Raw genomic sequence first — 16,894 nt, forward strand, 5'->3', positions numbered from 1 at the left:
GAAACACCAGAAATCAATCCAAACATCTACAGGCAACTTATATTTGATCAAAGATCCAAAACTAATCCCTGGAATAAGGACAGCCTATTCAATAAATGGTGCTTGGAAAATTGGATTTCCACGTGCAGAAGCCTGAAGCAAGACCCATACCTTTCACCTTACACAAAAATTCACTCAACATGGATTAAAGACTTAAATCTACGACCCGAAACCATCAAATTATTAGAGAGCATTAGAGAAACACTGCAAGATATAGGCACAGGCAAAGACTTCTTGGAAAAGACCCCAGGAGCACAGGCAGTCAAAACCAAAATTAACATTTGGGATTGCATCAAATTGAGAAGTTTCTGTACTTCAAAAGAAACAGTCGGGAAAGTGAAGAGGTAACCGACAGAATGAGAAAAAATATTTGCAAACTATACTACAGATAAAGGGTTGATAACCAGAATCTACAAAGAAATCAAGAAAATCCACGACAACAAAACAAACAACCCACTTAAGAGATGGGCCAAGGACCTCAATAGACATTTTTCGAAAGAAGAAATTCAAATGGCCGACAGACACATGAAAAAATGTTCAAGATCACTAGCAATCAGAGAAATGCAAATCAAAACCACAATGAGGTTTCACCTCACCCCGGTGAGAATGGCTCACATTCAGAAATCTACCAACAATAGATGCTGGAGAGGATGTGGGGAAAAAGGGACACTAACCCACTGTTGGTGGGAATGCAAACTGGTTAAGCCACTATGGAAGTCAGTCTGGAGATTCCACAGAAACCTGAACATAACCCTACCATACAACCCAGCCATCCCACTCCTTGGAATTTACCCAAAGGAAATTAATTTGGCAAACATAAAAGCTGTATGCACATTAATGTTTATTGCAGCTCAATTCACAATAGCTAAGACCTGGAACCAACCCAAATGCCCATCAACAGTAGACTGGATAAAGAAATCATGGGACATGTACTCCATAGAATACTATACAGCAGTAAAAAACAATGAAATCCGGTCATTTGCAACAAGATGGAGGAATCTGGAAAACATCATGCTGAGTGAATTAAGCCAGTCCCAAAGAGACAAATATCATTTGTTTTCCCTGATTGGCGACAACTGAGCACCAAAGGGGAAACCTGTTGAAGTGAAATGGACACTATAAGAAACAATGACCTGATCAGCTCTTGTCCTGACTCTAGATGTACAATGTAATACTTTATCCTTTTTAGTATTTGTTGTTGTTGTTGTTCTAGTACTAGTGGTTGAACTCTGTAATTAACACACAATTATTCTTAGGTGTTTAAATTTTAACTGAAAGGTGATCCCTGTTAAATATAAGAGTGGAAAAAGAGAGGGAGGAGATGTACAATTTGGGACATGCACAATCAGACTTGCCCCAAATGATGGCGTTAGAAACGTGCCAGGGGATTCCAATACAATCCCATCAAGGTGGCATGTACCAATGCCATCTCACTAGTCCAAGTGAGTAATTTCAGTTCACATTCGATGGCTCGGATAGGTCTAAGAGTCAAAGGGATCACACAAATAAGACAAGTGTCTGCTAATACTAACTGATAGAATCAAAAAGGGAGAGAAAGATCCAACATGGGAAGTGGGATACACAGCAGACTCATAGAATGGCAGATGTCCTAAACAACACTCTGGCCTCAGAATCAGCCCTTAAGGCATTCGGATCTGGCTGAAGAGCCCATGAGAGTATTGTAGGCATGGAAAGCCAAGAAACCATGGAAAAGAATAAAAGAAGACCTAAATGAAAGATCTCTGTGAGTGAGATCCCAGTGGAAAGAACGGGGCTATCAAAGAAGGAGGTAGCTTTCTCTGAAGGGAGGAGAGAACTTCCACTTTGACTATGACCCTATCGGAATAAGATCAAAGTCAGTGAACTCTAAAGGCTTCCATAGCCCTGGAAACTCATGACTAGAGCCTAGGGAGATTACTGATGCCATGAACAGGAGTGTCAAATTGTTAAGTCAGCAACAGAAGTCACTGTGTACTTATATCCCATGTGAGATCTGTCCTTAATGTTTTGGCTAATGTGCAGTGATGCTATAACTAGTACTGAAACAGTATTTTTACACTTTGTGTTTCTGTGTGGGTACAAACTGATGAGATCTTTACTAATTATATACTGAATCAATCTTCTGTATATAAAGATAATTGGAAATGAAAAAAAAAAACCAACCTGGTGTTAAATTGGAAATGGCATAGAAAATTAATTAATTTTTAAAAAAAATATTATGTAGGAAAAAAAATTAGTTATCAATGCATTTCAAGGACCTAGAAAAACAACAAACTCCAATTAGTAGGAGAAAAGAAATCATTAAAATTAAAGAAATAAACAAAATTGAAACAATACAAAAGATCAGTGAAAGGAAGAGCTGTTTTTATTTTTGAAAAAATTAATGCACCACTGACCCAACTAACCAAAAAAAAGGAGAAGACCCACATCAATAAAACCAGAGATGAAAAGGGAAATGTAACAATAGATACCACAGAAATAGAAAAAAATCATTAGGAATTACTACAAGCAGCCATATGCTAACAAATTGAAAAATATAGATGAAATTAATAGATTCCTGGACACATCCAATCTACAAAATTGAGGCATGAAGACACTGAAACATAAACAGACCAATAACCTAGATGGAGATTGAATCAGTAATAAAGGCCCTCCCAATAAAGAAAAGCCTAGGATTAGATGGCCTCACTGTTGAATTCTACCAGACATTTAAAGAAGAATTAATTCTAATTCTTCTCAAGTTATTCAAAACAATTTAATAGGATGGAATCTCCCCAAACTCCTTTGATGAGGCCAGCATCAATGTAATTCTAAAACCAGAAAAAAGATACAACAAAGAAAGACAACTTTAGACCAATAACCTGATGAACAGAGGTGCAAAAATCCTCAACAAAACACTAGCCAATGGAATCCAACACATCAGAAAGATCAACTATCCAGACCAAGTGGGATTTATCCCTGGTATGCAGGGATGGTTCACCATCTGCAAATCAATAAATATGATAACAAATTGAAGTATAAAAACCATTTGATTATCTCAATAGATACAAAGAAAACATTTGAAAAAGTGCAACATGCTTTTAAGATAAAAGCCTTAGGCAAATTGAATATAAAAATAACATTCCTCAACACAATCAAGGCAGTATATGACAAACCCACAACCAGTATCATATTGAATGGGGAGCAGTTGGAAGCATTTTCATTAAGGTGAATAAACAGATAAGGATACCCACTTTCACCATTGATTTCAATATAATCCTGGAAGTTTTAGCTGGAGTCATTAAGAAAGCAAAATAAATCACAAGACTAAAAATGGAAAGAAGGAAGTCAAATTATGCCTTTTGCAAAATGATGTGATTCTATATGGGAAACAAAAGACTCCACTAAGAGACAATTGGAGCTCATAAGAGAGTTTGGCAAAGTCGCAGGATATAAAATCAACAGACAATAATCAATAGCCTTTGAATACACAGAAAATTCCATGGTTGAAAAAGAACTTGTAAGTTTAGTCCCCTTCACAATAGCTAAAAAATTAAATATCTTTGAATAAATTTACCAAGGATGTCAAAGGTCTCTATGATAAAAATTATAAAACATTAAAGAAAGAAATAGAAGGAGACACAAAATATGGAAAAAATTCTTGTTTGTGGATTGGAAGAATTAATATCATCAAAATGTCCATACTATCCAAAGCAATTTCCAGATTCAATGCAATCCCAATTAAAATACAAAGGACACTGATCTCAGATCTAGAAAGAATGATGCTAAAATTCTTATGGAAACAAAATGGACCTGAAGTAGCTAGAGCAATCTTAAACAATAAAGCTGGAGGCATCACAATATCAGCTTTCAATACATATTATAGAGCAGTTATAACCAAAACAACCTGGTACTGGCACAAAAATTAACAAGTAGACCAGTGGAACAGAATATTATCCCAGAAATCAATCCACACATGTACAACCAACTAATTTTTGACAAATGAACTAAGATCACTCCCTGAATAAATGACAATCTCTTCAATAACTGGTGCTGGGAAAATTGGATCTTCACATGCAGAATATGAAGCAAGACCCCTATCTTACACCTTATACAAAAATGAACTCAAAATGGATCAAGGATCTACATTTACAATCTGATACCGTCAAATTACTAGAGGAGAATGATGGTGAAACTCTGAAAGACACTGGCATAGTCAAAGACCTCTTGGAAAAGATCCCAGAAGCACAGGCAATCAAAGCAAAAAGAGGCAAATAGGATTGCATCAAATAGGATTGCTTCTACACTACAAAGGAAACACTTAACAATGTGAAGAGGCAAATGACAGAATTGGAGAAAATATTTGCAAACTATGCAACTGATAAAAGGTTAATATCCAAAATTCATAAAGAGCTCAAGAATCTCAACAACAATATAACTAACAATCCAGTTAAGAAATGGGAAAAGGACTTGAACAGGCAGTTTTCAAGAGGAAATTCAAATGGCCAACAGACATGAAAAAATGCCCAGGATCACTAGAAATTAGGGAAGTGTAAATAAAATGCAATTGAGGTTTCACCTCACTCGAGTTAGAATGACTTTCACACAGACATCAAAAACAGTAATTGCTGGTGAGGATGTAGGGAAAAAAAGGTACCCTAATCCACTGTTGGTGGGAATGTAAACTGGTGTGGCCATTATGGAAGACAGAATGGAGATTACTCTGAATGCTGAAAATAGATCTACCACAACGACCCAGCAATTCCACTCCTGAGAATTTCCCCAAACAAAATGAAATCAGCATATGAAAGGGTTATTTGTACCCCATATTTATTGCAGCTCAATTCACAATAGCTAAGATATGGAATCAACCTAGATGTTCATCAACCAATGAGTGGATAAAGAAAATGTGGTATGTATGCACTCTTGAGTATTTCTCAGCCATAAGAAAGAGTGAAATCCTATCTTTTGAAGCAAAATTGATGAAACTGGACATAATTATACTTAGTGAAATAAGTATTTGTCTGAAAGACAAATACCATATCTTTTTCCTGATCTGTGGTAAGCAGTAGAGTAAAAAAGTATAATTTCCATCAGCGCAAATGGCATTTTGAGAATTATTGTTTACAATCCTTGTCTCTATGGTTGTTGAACAATGCCTTTTTATTTTCTTACTTTTTGTTGAATTCTTTACTTAGTAGAGGGTAAATATGATGATTAGAAAGCAAACTGAAACAATTCATTGTAAAAATTAAAAGAAAGAACAAGAAGAAAGGAGGAGGAAGGATAGTGTGGAAAGTATCACTGTGCTCCTAAATATGTATATATGAAATGCATGAAATTTGCCTACCTTATATAAGTATAAAAAAGGTTTTAAAAAAGGAACTGTGGCATCTTTGCTGCAAAGTGCCTTGGGGACCCCTGGGAGAATTGATGTGATTTGCTGATGCTCAGTTAGGATCACTTTCATATAAATGACTTCTTACACCCAGTTTCAAGTGGAAACAGCAATAAAACCCCTCTTGGTGTAGCTTTGTCTACCTGCTGCTGTCAATTTCCTATCACAACAAGTCATACTCAGTAGCCAATGAAAATTTCCAGAGAATATTAAGTGGACAAACTTTTTATATCTTATAGTGAATTAACTGAAAGTTTTTGTATATTATATAGGAAATGTGATGTTTAAAGTTTCACAAGGATTGAGGAAAGAGATATGAGAGATAATGTAAAGACATGAGGGATTTTCCATACTATGTTTTTTTTTGTACAACAAATATTCACTGACTTCCTATGGTGTTCCATAAACTAAGGCTGGTCCTGGAATCCTAGGTTAGGTAAGATGTGGTCCACACTTGTTCTGAGTAGGGTATGCAGTTAAACAAATAATGACCAGAACCTAGGTTCAAAGATATGCTCAGGGTTGACTGAGGCACTGGCAGGAGGGTCTTTGTGAAAAGAATATGAAAGAGCTTTGCTAGAGTGTGCATGTTTCCCCAGTGTTTAAGTGTTAGAAAATTGATCCTTAGTATAAGGTCATTAAGTTATGGACTAGTGTAGTTATTGCTGAAGTGAGCTAGGGTTTCTGATAAATGGAGAAGTTTGTCCTTCCCCTCCACCCCTGCTTCTCTTGCCTTTCCGCCATCACCATGGGATGAAGCAACAAAAGCATCCTTAGTGGATGCCAGAAACTTAACATTGGACTCTCCAGCCCCCAGAATGGTGAGAAACAAATTTCTATTGTTTATAAATTACCCAGTTGTGGTGTGCTGGTAAAGCAGCACAAAGACAAGCCTATAGGGGCTGTTAGTTTTGCCGCAGAGTGAATGGTTTGTTCCTCAGAAATTTTTGCACTGAAACCAAATCCCTATGTGTAGTGATGTTAGAAGAGGGAGCCTTTGGGAAATCAATATATCACAAGTACAGAGCCCTTATGAGTAGGATCAGTGCCCTTAGGAAAGAGGCCCCTCCGAACTGCCTTGCCCCCTTCACTTTGTGGGGACACAGTGAGAACACATCCCTTTGTGACCCAGAAAACAGTATTCACCAGACCCCCAATCTGCAAGTGATTTGATCTTGGTCTTCTCAGCTTGTGTGAGAATAAACAAACAAACAAATAAATAAATATTTCTACTGTTTGTCAGGGACCCCATCTATAGTATCCTATCAACCCAACCCCTAAAAAACTAAGACAGGAGGTAAAGATGTCTGATTTAGGAATGTACTCTATGTGTGAGAGGAGGGAAGACTGAAGAAGTATGTCCAAGTTTCTAATTCATGTGAAGAGAAATAATTTATACCAAGGCAGATAGAGGTAAGCAAAGGAAGAACTTCCTCCTCAAGCTCTGCCCACAAATACCCTAATCTGACTCCATTTATTCCTACATTGACTCATACATTGAATATCCCTTCTTGGAATATTATGTCCATTATGTCAGGAAATGAATTTATTCTGGTGAGCATCATGACTTCAAAAAGTTTCATTTGTGTTGTTTCTAAGGAAAAAGCACATTATGCAATGAAAGCATAAAATAACATATCACAAGGACCTAAGTGTTATCTGAGGAAGATGAGAGGAAAGAGGACAAATTTGTTACTTTAATCCTCACAGACCCAAGCCATTACTATTTGGTGTTCAGTTAGTTTTTCCTTCAGCATTCACATCATCAGGGAGGACATATGGTGTTTGTCTTTCTGCACCTGCCTTGTTCCTCTTAACACAGTGTTACGTGTTCCTCGAGTTTGATATATATTGTTGCAAATGACAGGATTTCATTCTTTCTATGGCTGAGTAATATTCTATTGTGTATATCTACACCACATTTTCTTTTTAAAAACTTATTTGACAGGTAGAATTATAGACAGTGAGTGAGAGAGACAGTGAGAGAGAGAGAGAGAGAGAGAGGTCTTCCCTCCGTTGGCTCACTCCCCAAATGGCCGCCATGGCCGGTGCTGCACCAATCTGAAGCCAGGAGCCATGTGCCTCCTCCTGGTCTCCCATGTGGGTGCAGGGAGCCATCATCCAAGCACTTGGGCCATCCTCCACTGCCTTCCTGGGCCACAGCAGAGAGTTAGACTGGAAGAGGAGCAACCAGGACTGGAACCCGGCGCCCATATGGGATGCCAGCACCGCAGGTGGAAGATTAACCAAGTGAGCCACGGCCCTGGCCCCAACACCACATTTTCTTTAGTATGATATTTTTCTTGAGAGGGAATGTCTTGATAATCTACCCAATGATTAGAATCTTGTGTCTCAACCACAAACTGTAGTGAGGATCCTATTCTGTGCTGTCTGACTCCAAAGTATGAGGTGGCTACTGATCCCCACTGTTAGACAGTAGCTTGATATCCTTGTTTACATTTTGCAGATGAGTTAATTTCCAAATGCCTGTCCTGTTTTCTTAGAGATGTCTTGTTTAGGAGTGCACAAAATCTAGTTCTTGTTCTGATATGATGCAGTGGAGACTCAACCCATCTCCCCACAGCTTGACTGTCAAAATTACTAAAAATCTAAGTGCAGGATCTCTGCTTGCTTCCCACAAATATTTGAAAATGTGTCAAACATCTTCCTGAACTCTAAATTTATGGTAGTATCAATCCCATCAAACTTGAGAATTTTGAAATCTATTTTGAAAACATAAGTCGCTGGGCCCAGAAAATTTATTTAACAATATAAAAATTCAGAATCTTTTTTATTGAATGTCATGTGCAATAAATATTTCTTTTGTATGTCTGAAGAAAATCTGTAGGAAGGTCTATAGAATTAGACACAAAATGTAGGTAACTCTGTGTCACACATTAGTGCAGAAGCACTGAACAACTAAGTGGGCAAGACAGATCTCAGTGTTGGGTATTTTTCTAACTTCTGGGGTTACAACCAGGAACACAAGGCCTCTGCTATTTCCTTTTCCTGGTGGGTGACCTTGTGATCATGTTACTTCTCTGCAAACTGAGGAAGGGAAATTTGAAAATTATCATGCAAGCTAATTAATTTTCTCTGATGTTATCTTCTCTTGTAATGTCAAGAGGAGACATGGTTTCTCAAAGTTATCATTATTATAGAAATATCATCGCATCCTCTTAGATAAAATTCATGGACAGAGAGTCAAATGCAGGAACAGTAACCTATAGAAAGTCTTGAGGTGAGTAGAGATATGAAATGTCTTTCTAATATTCCCTCTGATGAAAAGCTCTTCAAACATAACTAGGAAGGGTCAAATGAGCTATTTTCAGTTTTTCAAAGTATTTATTTCCTTTCCAAAAACAGTTACAATTTTCAACATATTTTACTATCAGCACATGTGAAGGATCTTCAACATTCAACATATATGAGGAATCTTTAAAAGTTTATGGAAAATGCATGGTGTGAAAAAACTATATATGGATTTCAAAATTTTTGCAACAAAGTAAATTTAGATTTAAATGTTCCATCATGCTCTGTCCTGTTCCATCCTGTTCTGTCCAGTTCCATCCTGTTCCATCCTGTTCTGTCCTTTTCCACCCCATTCTGTCCTGTTGCATTCTGTTCCATCCTGTCCTGTCCTGTTCCATCTTCCTCCAACCTGATATATCCAGTCGTGTCCTGTTGCATCCTATTCTGTCCTGTTCGAGCCTGTTTTGTTCTGTTCCATCCTCTTTTGTCCTGTTCCCTTCTGCTCCATCCTGTTCTGTCCAGTTCCATCCTGTTCTATCCTATTCCATCCCATTCTGTCATATTCCATCTGTTCCATCCTGTTCCTTCCTGTTCCGACCTGTTCTGTCCAGTTTCACCCAATTTTATCCTGTTCCATCCTGTTCCGTCCTGTTCCATCCTATTCTATGCTGCTCCATCCTGTTCCAACCCGTTCTATCCTGAACCATCCTATTCTATCCTATTAAGCCCTGTTCCACCCTTTTCCATCCTATTTGGTCCTGTTCCACCCTGTTCCTTCTTGTTCTGTCCTGATCCATCCTGTTCCTTCCTGTTTTTTTTTTTTTTCCTGTTCCATCTTGTTCCATCATGATCTGTCCTGTTCTGTCCTTTTCTGTCCTGTGCCTTCCTGTCCTGTCCTGTTCCATCCTGTTCTATCCAGTTTCATGCCATTCTATCCTGTTCCGTCCCATTCTAACCTGTTCCATCCTGTTCTATCCTATGCCATCTTGTTCCATCCCGTTCTGTCCTGTTCCATTCTGTTTTTTTCTGTTACATCCTATTCCATTCTGATATGTCCTCCTCTGTCTTTTTCTGTCTGTGCCTTCCTATCCTGTCCTATTCCATCCTGTTCCGTCCTTTTCCCATTTGATCCTGTTCCATCGTGTTCTAACCTGTTCAATCCTTTTCCATTGTGTTTTATCCTGTTCTGTCCTGTTCCATCTTGTTCCATCGTGTTTTGTCCTGTTCCATAGTGTTTCTTCCTGTTCTGTGTCCTGTTCCATCTGTTTTGTCCTGTTCCATCCTGTTCCTTCCTGTTCTGTCCAGTTCCCACTACTTCTGTCCTGTTCCATCCTATTCCACACTGTCTGTCCAGTTCCATCCTGTTCTGTCCTGTTCCCTCCTGTTTCATCCTGTTCTATCCTGTTCTGTTCCACCCTGTTCCATCTTGTTCATTCCTGTTCCATCCTGTTCCATCTGGTTCAAACCTGTTCTGTCCTGTCCCATCATGTTCCATCCAGTTCCATCCTGTTCCATCCTGTTCTGTCCTGTTCCATCCTGTTTCTTTCTATTCTGTCCTGATCCATCCTGTTCCATCTTGTTCTTTCCTGTTTTTCTCTGTTCCATCCAGTTACATCTTGTTTCATCCTCATCTGTTCTGTTCTGTCCTTTTCGATCTTTTCCTGTTCCATACTGTTACATCCTTTTCTGTCCAGTTCCATCCCATTCTATCCTGTTCCATCCCATTCTGTCCTGTTCCAACCTTTCCCATCCTGTTCTATCCTTCTCTGTCCTGTTGCATAAAATTCTGTCCTGTTCCATCCTGTTCTTTCCTGTCCATCTTGTTCTATCCTATTCTGTCCTGTTCTGTCCTGACCCATCCTGTTCCATCCTTTTGTGCTGTTCCATCCTGTTCTGTCCTGTTCTGTCCTTTTCTATCCTTTTCCATCCTGTTCCATCTTGGTCCCTCCTGTTCTTTCCAATTCCATCCTGTTCCATCCTGCTCCATCCTATTCTGTCCTGTTCCATCTTGTTCTTTCTTGTTCCATCCTGATTTGTGCTGTTCTGTCTCATTCTATCCTGTTCCATCCTGTTCTGTCTTGTTTTATCCTGTTCTGACTTTTCCACCCTGTTGCATCCAGTTCTAATTTTTCCATCCTGTTCCATCCTATTCCATCCCGTTCTGTCCTGTTCCATACTGTTGCATCCTGTTCTGCCCAAAACCATCCTGTTCCATCCTACTCCATCCTGTACTGTCCTGTTCATCCTGTTCTATCTTATTCTGCCCTGACCTACCCTGTTTTGTCCTGTTTTGTCCTATTCCATCCAATTCCATCTTATGTGCAAAGCCTGTTATGTCTTGTTCCATCCTGTTGCATCTTGTTCGTTCCTGTTCCATCCTGTTTTGTCCTGTTCCATCCTGTTCTGTCCAGTTCCATCCTGTTTTGACCTGTTTTATCCTGTTCATTCCAATTCCATCCTGTTCTGTCCAAATCCATCCTGTTCCATCATGTTCTGTGCTGTTTCAGTCTGTTCCATCCTGTTCTATCTTGTTCTGTCCTGTCCCATCCTGTTCTGTCCTGTTCCATCCTGTTCTATCCTGTTCTGTGCTGTTCCACCCTGTTCCATCCTGTTCTGTCCTATTCCATCCTGTTCCATCTGTTTCATCCTTTTCCATCCTGTTTTGTCCAGTTCCATCCTGTTTTGACCTGTTCCTTCCTGTTTTTTTCCTGTTCCATCCTGCTCTTTTCTGATCTATCCTGTTTGTTCCAGTCCCATCCTGTTCTTTCCTGATCCATCATATTCCATTCTGTTCTATCCTGTCCTGTCCTGTTCTATTCTGTTCTGTACTAATCCATCCTGTTTTGTTGTGTTCCATCCTGATCTATCTATTTCCATCCTGTTCTATCCAGTTCCATCTCTATCATCCTGCTTGATCCTGTCTGTCCTGTTCCAACCTATTACAACTTGTTCTGTCCTGTTCCATTCTGTTTTTCCCTGTTCCACCCTCTTCCATCCTGTTCTGTCCAAGTCTATCACTTTCTGTCCTGTTCCACCCTGCTCAATCCTATTCTATCCTGTTCTGTCCTGATCCATCCTGTTCTGTCCTGTTCTTTCCTATTTTATCCTGTTCCATCCTGTCCCATCCTGTGCTGTCCTGTTCCATCCTGTTTTGTCCTGTTCCATACCATTCTGTCCTGTTCCATATTGTTCCATCTTACTCCATCCTATACTGTCCTATTCCTTCCTGCTGTATCTTATTCTGTCCTTTTCCATCTTGTTTTGTCCTGTTCCATCCTGCTCTGGCCAAAGCCATCCTGTTCCATCCTGTTGCATCCTGCTACATCCTGTTTTATGCTATTCTGTCCTGTTCCATACTGTTCTGTACTGTTCCATCCTATTTTGTCCAGTTTCATCCTATTTCATCCTGTTCTGTCTTGTTTCATACTGTTCCATGTTCCATTGTTTTGTACTGTTCCATTTTCTTTTTTCCTATTCTGTCCTGTTCCATCATGTTCCATCCTATTTTGTCCAGTTCAATCCTTTTTTATCCTGCTCTATCATGTTCTGTCCTGTTCCACCCTTTTCCATCTTGTTCTGTCCTGTTACATCCTGTTCCGTTCAGTTCCTTCCTGTTCTGTCCTGTTCCAGTTTATTCTTTCCTGTTCCATCCTGTTTTGACTTGTTCCATCCTGTTCATTCCAGTTCCACCCTGTTCTGTCCTGAGCCATCCTATTCCACCCTTTTCTCTGCTGTTCCATTATGTTCTGTCCTGTTCCATCCTTTCCCATCCTGTTCCTTCCTGTTCCATCCTGTTCTATCCTGTTCCATCCTGTGCCATCCCATTCTTTCCTGTCCATCTGGTTCCATACTACTCTATCCTATACTGTCCTGTTCCATCCTGTTGTATCATGTTCTGTCCTGTTCAATCCTGTTTTATCCTGTCTGTCCTGTTCAATCCTGTTCTGTCCAAAGCCATCCTGTTCTGTCCTGTTTCATACTGCTCCACCATGTTCCGTCCAGGTCCATCCTGTTCCATCCTGCTTCAATGTGTTCCATCCTGTCCCATCCTTTTTTGTCCTGTTCTGTCCTGTTCCATCCTATTGTAAACTGTCCTGTTCCATCCTGTTCATCCCATTCTATCCTGTTCCATCCTGTTCTGACCTGTTCCATTCTGTTCTTTCTTGTTCCATATTGTTTTGTCCTCTTCTGTTCTGTCCCATCCTGTTCTGTCTTGCTCTGTTCCATCCTGTTCTTCCTGTTCCAACCTGTACCATCCTGTTCTGTTCTATTCCTTTCTGTCACATTCTCTTGTGTCCTGTTCCATCCTATTCTGTCCTATTCCATCCTATTCCTTGGGCTTTTTAAAAAATTTTATAGGCAGCAACAGGAGTCACTGTGTACTTACACCCCATGTGGGATCTGTCCCTAATGTGTCGTCTAAAGCGAAGTGATGCTATAACTAGTACTGAAACAGTATTTTTATACTTTGCATTTCTGTGTGGGCACAAACTGATGAGGTCTTTACTAATTACATACTGAAGTGATCTTCTGTATATAAAGAGAATTGGAAATGAAAAAAACAACCTGGTGTTAAAATGGAAATGGCATAGAAAATTAATTAATTTGAAAAAAAAATTATGTAGGATCTCTGTCTTTAATGTGCTGTACATTGCTATTTAATGCTATAATTAGTAATCCAATGTAGTTTTTTCACTTTATGTTGCTATATGGGCAAAATGTTGAAATCTTTACCTAATATATACTAAACTGATCTTCTGTATACAAAGAGAATTGAAAATGAATCTTTACATGAATGGAAGGGGAAAGGGAGCGGGAAAGGGGAGGGTTGCGGGCGGGAGGGAAGTTGTGGGAGGGGGGAAGCCATTGTAACCCATAAGCTATACTTTGGAAATTTATATTCATTAAATAAAAGTTTAATAAAAAATTTTTATAGGCAGGGAGACAGACAAATGGAGAAAGAGTGAGGCAGAGAGAGAGAGAGAGAGAGAGCAATATCAACCACTGGCTCAGTCTCCACATGGCCGCAGAGGCTCTTGGCTTGGTTGGAAGCTGGGAGCTGGGATTTCAATGCAGATCTTCCATTTGGGTAGCAGGAACTCAACTACTTGAGCTATTGCCACTGCCTTCCAGAGTCTGCATTAACAGAAAGTTGGAGGCAGAAGCTGGAGATCGAACCTAGATATTTGTAATAGGCTAAATGCTGACCCTTCTGTCAACTGGTGAAATTCCCTTAGACATTCCAATTAACCTTTGTGATCCAAAATAAATGCCACAGTTTCAATTTATAATCTAATACCAAAAGAAGTGGTGATCCTGAGAGGAACACAGAATATGTGTGCAAGTTAAATACTTCAGCATATTTTACTTCACCTCCACATTTCCATGAATTAAAAACATTCTTTTCTGTGTGTCTGTCAAGCTAGTAACAATACTGAAGATTCATTTGCTGCAGTAGATGATTCATAAACAAAATGTTGACAGATTATTATGATTGCAGATTCCAAAGATTCGAGCTCACAAAAGTACTCATAGAGATATATAGATACATAAAAAGATGAAATAAAAATTGAAGAAAGAAATATAAATAGGTCTTTTTACTAGTACAAGTGATGCAAAGCAATGACTTTACTTTTGCAAGGTTTTAATTTCATTGTCTTGGAACTGCGATCATAACCTTTATAAAAATAGTTTGTGGCTGGCGCCGCGGCTCAATAGGATAATCCTCCACCTGCGGCGCTGGCACACGGGTTCTAGTCCTGGTCGGGGCGCCGGATTCTGTCCCGGTTGCCCCTCTTCCAGGCCAGCTCTCTGCTGTGGCCCGGGAGTGCAGTGGAGGATGGCCCAAGTCCTTGGGCCCTGCACCAGCATGGGAGACCAGGAGAAGCACCTGGCTCCTGGCTTCGGATCAGCGCAGTGTGCCAGCCACAGCACGCCGGCTGCAGCGGCCATTAGGGGGTGAACCAATGGTACAGAAGACCTTTCTCTCTGTTTCTCTCTCTTAAGTGTCTCTTCAAGCAAGTATTACCCATCAGAAATGTCCATCTGACATGTTAGCCCCATAGAGCCACTTTAGTAATGCAGTGGAAAGATGCAGGGACTGTTTTTAAGGCTGGTGACAGCTTTCAGTCCAAGAACAAGGCTTACCTTTCTATTTCCAATAATGGAGACATGTTCATTACTTAAAGAGTAATCAAAATGATGAATGATATATTGTCTGCCAAAATACTGTGACATTACCTTATATTTACTCTTTCCTTTCAGAATAAGCTTTCCAGCAGTGTACTTAGACAAAGTGGATGGCTACCAGTATTGTTTCCTTATGTTTAGATTTCAAAAAACAACTCAAAGGACACATCTTCTTGACTGTAAGTTGGTAATGTCATATCCAAAGGGCAGTTCATGATTGCACCTAAAAGCTATATGTTGGCACGGCTTGTGATAGTCTATGAGATCATTGCAATTGGTTTCAGACATTACTTTTTGCTCACATCTGCCTCTGAAGACCCTGGGACAATTTAATTACATATGCACTTTTGATTCCTACTTCTTTCAATAAAAATGTAAAATTACCCTCGCTTGAGAACTATCAGACTAAAAGGTTTGTGATTACTTTTCATTGTCATCCCTTTTCCAGCAGATGATCATGTCAAGTTGGTCTTGGACATATTTACTTTGTTTTGAGCAGGCAAGGCTCTTTCTGACTCTAACTATTATTTGAATTGATGGCAACACAAACCACTATATCCAGATTCTCTCAGTAACCTAATGGATAGCCCTAATAACAAACACTAGAATTAAACCATTAATAGAATAGACTGCTAGCAGCTGGCTTCAATTCATTTGATGGCCATTAAAACAGCTGATTCAGAGATTTCTCTAAAGAAATGTAAGCTAATTAAAGACTTAAAAGTCAGTGGAACTACAGTATCTGCCAGTAGCAACACAATCCATACACACTGACATTATAACTTTGAGGGGAGGCTGAGAGAAGGTCAAATACATTTGCCCATTTCAGATGAGGCTTATATTTTGCATGGTATTTTCCATTTCCTAGTTGCTTAGTAGTTCCTAGTTGCTTAATATCACAAGTCTCAAGGAAAAGTTTTTAATATATTTGTTGTATGAGAAGAAAGATTATTGATAAACTGCCTTCAGCAGACTTTTATTTTGCTACCCACTGAAAAATATTTTTAAGATATTCAGCTGAAATTTATCAATGTATTAATTTTTTGAAGTATTTATGCAAACCAATTTTCAAATAGTTTCCATTGAGTCCCAATTCCAATTAAAATTGCTCATGCTCATGGTTTTTGGCTGTGCAGCCTTTCTTGCTTATGAGTCAGAAGCAAGGTGCTGTCTTTTTATACACTAACTTTACAGACTATGAGTTTGCTAATTGAACTCCTGCTAAAATCACTTTTTGAATTATCCTCAAGGTGAGAAGTGTTGTGATTACAACTGTAATCTGAAGTGTCAGGCACTTTTTGGTTCATCTAGCATTAAAAAAAAAACCCTTAAGTTAAAATAAAATAGGTAGTATTATATATTTTCATGTTTTCTTTTTCATTTTTTAATATAAAATACTGATTTTTTTTGAAAGGCAGAGTTACAGAGAGAGGAAGAGATAGATCTGGTTCACTTCCCAAATGGCTGCAATGGCCGTGTTGGGCCAGGATGAAGACAAGAGCCTGGCTCTATCTGAGTCTCCCACATGGGTGGCAGGAGCCTCTCCCATTATATTCTCAGGTTCATTAGCAGGGAGCTGGATGGGAAGTGAAGCAACTAGGACTTGAACCGGTTCTCCTATGGGATGCTGGCATTGTAGGAAGCAGCTTAACCTGTAGTGCCACAACACTGTTCCCTATTTACATGTTTCCAATGCCTGATATGTTTCATCATAAGGTCTAATGTTTCTTCCCTTTGGTCAAATAAATTGAGACAAGCTTCTCCTGTCTACTAAATTCTAGTTCATGTATCATGCACTGCATCTGCCTGGTGGGAATCATTCATCAGACCTTTTTGAAGCTGTGTTCTAGAAGTTACCATGGCTGCTACTTATCCTCACTTGGTTGAAGAGTCTATTGAACAACCCAGACAATAACTGCAATGATAGAACCAATGTTCTGGTTAAGTGTGACTTGTTTACCTGAGACAAATTAGTTTTTAAAACTAAGTTAAAATTTTCTTTTTTATTACAAGAGTTCATAACAGAGTTGTACCAAA

At 39.1% G+C, this 16,894-nt stretch overlaps 1 protein-coding gene across 1 annotated transcript in view; it reads right to left on the minus strand.

The window, feature by feature from the left end:
• Nucleotides 1-16,894, minus strand: part of NKAIN3 (sodium/potassium transporting ATPase interacting 3) — a gene marked incomplete at its 3' end in the record, with an annotated part of 391,041 nt that overhangs the window by 39,695 nt on the left and 334,452 nt on the right. The window lies entirely within an intron of this gene.

The sequence above is a fragment of the Lepus europaeus genome, chromosome 4 (genome assembly GCF_033115175.1).
Source record: "Lepus europaeus isolate LE1 chromosome 4, mLepTim1.pri, whole genome shotgun sequence".
NCBI lineage: Eukaryota > Metazoa > Chordata > Mammalia > Lagomorpha > Leporidae > Lepus > Lepus europaeus.